Genomic DNA, 2035 nt, shown 5'->3' with positions numbered 1-2035 from the left:
AGGCACAGGGTGGTGGGTTAATGGGACATTTTGGGGTGAAAAAGACTTTAGATGTTGCACGAATATTTTTTTTTTTGGCTAAAGACTTTCATGACGTGGATAGATTGCATGCTAGATGCATTTCATGTAGACATGCCAAATCTAGAGTCGTACTACATGGGTTATACACTCCTTTGCTAGTAACTAGTGCGCCTTGGGTAAATACTTCCATGGATTTTGTTTTAGGCTTTCGTAGTTCAAGGAATGGAAGGGATTCAATTTTTGTGATTGTTGATAGGTTTTCTAAGATGGCTCATTTAATATCTTGCATAAAATTGATGATGCAACCCATATAGCTAACTTGTTCTTTAGAGAGAGTGTGCAGCACCATGGGGTCCCTCAAAGCATTGTGTCTGATCATGATGCTAAGTTCCTTGGCTATTTCTGGAAGGTATTGTGAAGTAAGTGTTCCCTAAATTGTTATTTTCGATTACTTAGCACCCCAGAGAGACGGACAAACTGAGGTAGTGAACAGAACTTTATCCAGTTTGTTGAGTATAGTTTACTCAAAAGAACTTAAAAAATTGGGCAGATTGTTTGCCATTCATTGAGTTTGCATATAATCGGAGTGTTCATTCTACTATTGATTTTTCACCATTTGAGATTTTTTATAGATATAATCTTCTAACCCCTTTGGATTTACTTCCTTTGTCAATTGATGAAAGGACTAGTTTGGATGGTCAAAGGAAGGCTGAGATGGTGAGAAAACTCCATGACAGTGTCTAGCAACACATTAAAGAAAAATGAGCAATATGCAACCAAAACCAACAAGGGTGAGTCATCTTTGAACTGGGTGATTGGATTTGGGTGCATATGAGAAAGGAAAGGTTTCTAGCCCGTCGATGGTCTAACCTACAACCTAGAGGGGACCGTCCTCTTTCAATCATTGAGATCCCAATAACAATGCATCAAGTTTGATGAGGATCATGGGACGAAGGCTATCAAGGATCTGTTGACTGTGGAAAAAGGACCAATGACGAGATCGCAAATGAAAAAGTTAAGGTATGGGATTACTTGTTCAAACTACATGGACTCAGTTGCAATGAGCAAACCAACAAGTTTCATGCCATGGAAGAGGAACCAAGATTAGTGCACTTAATTCAAGCTAAGTAAGAAAAAGTGATGCCTGGAATGTAGCCGAAAAGTGGCACGCAAGTAGGCAAAATAGGTCATGCACACACGGATGCAAAATTTCAACCCATAGCTAAATCAAGTGAATGGTGAGCATGCAAGGTTTGTGTGCGCTGTACAAAATTTGAAGGTGATTTAATTTATCCTTTTTCATTTAGAACTCAAATTGTTTGATATTATCTTGGTGTTTTATGCTTTAATTAGGGTTTTATGAGTTCCTTATATGTAGGGCTAATTCTTTTCATTATAAAACAACACATTATTGAGAGATTAAGTACAAAAGCAAGGTTGCTTTCTCTCGTTCGTCATTGAATTTAATTTCAAATTAAGGAGTCAAGTTCTTCCATAACTTCGGTTCCTTGTATCAATAAATTATTGGGTCAAGCTTCAAGCTTCAATATTATAGGCCTTTCTGCATTTTTCCATCTACTTCGTTGAGTTTTCATCTTTTTCATTTGAACCTCTATCGTTTTCTTGGGTCTTCATCATCGTTTGAGTCTTTTACATTAACACAAATACCATGAACATTCAAAAATTATTTTGTGCATTAAATTTAATCCACCAATAAAATTTATCCACCAAAAAAATAAAAGAGAATTCTGCAAAAAGAAAATTTCAAGCCAAAAGGAGGCTTACTCAATTTCAAGAAATACTTTCTTGAAAGTTCTTGATGCGCAATATCTTTCAAGAAATCAATTCAATATCTAAATCATCCATGGTATCAATTTTGTTGTGGAAGAGGTATAAATCAATTTCAATAAACAATTTCTTGAAATTCTTGGTTGTGTCTTCATTCAATTCTTCAATTCCTTCCTGTCTTGAGTCCTTTCCTTGAGTCAATGTCCTTCTTAAATTCCTTGTTCTT

The sequence above is a fragment of the Olea europaea genome, unplaced genomic scaffold (genome assembly GCF_002742605.1).
Source record: "Olea europaea var. sylvestris unplaced genomic scaffold, O_europaea_v1 scaffold3027, whole genome shotgun sequence".
Classification (NCBI taxonomy): Eukaryota; Viridiplantae; Streptophyta; class Magnoliopsida; order Lamiales; family Oleaceae; genus Olea; species Olea europaea.
Note: the sequence above shows the minus strand (reverse complement) of the source record.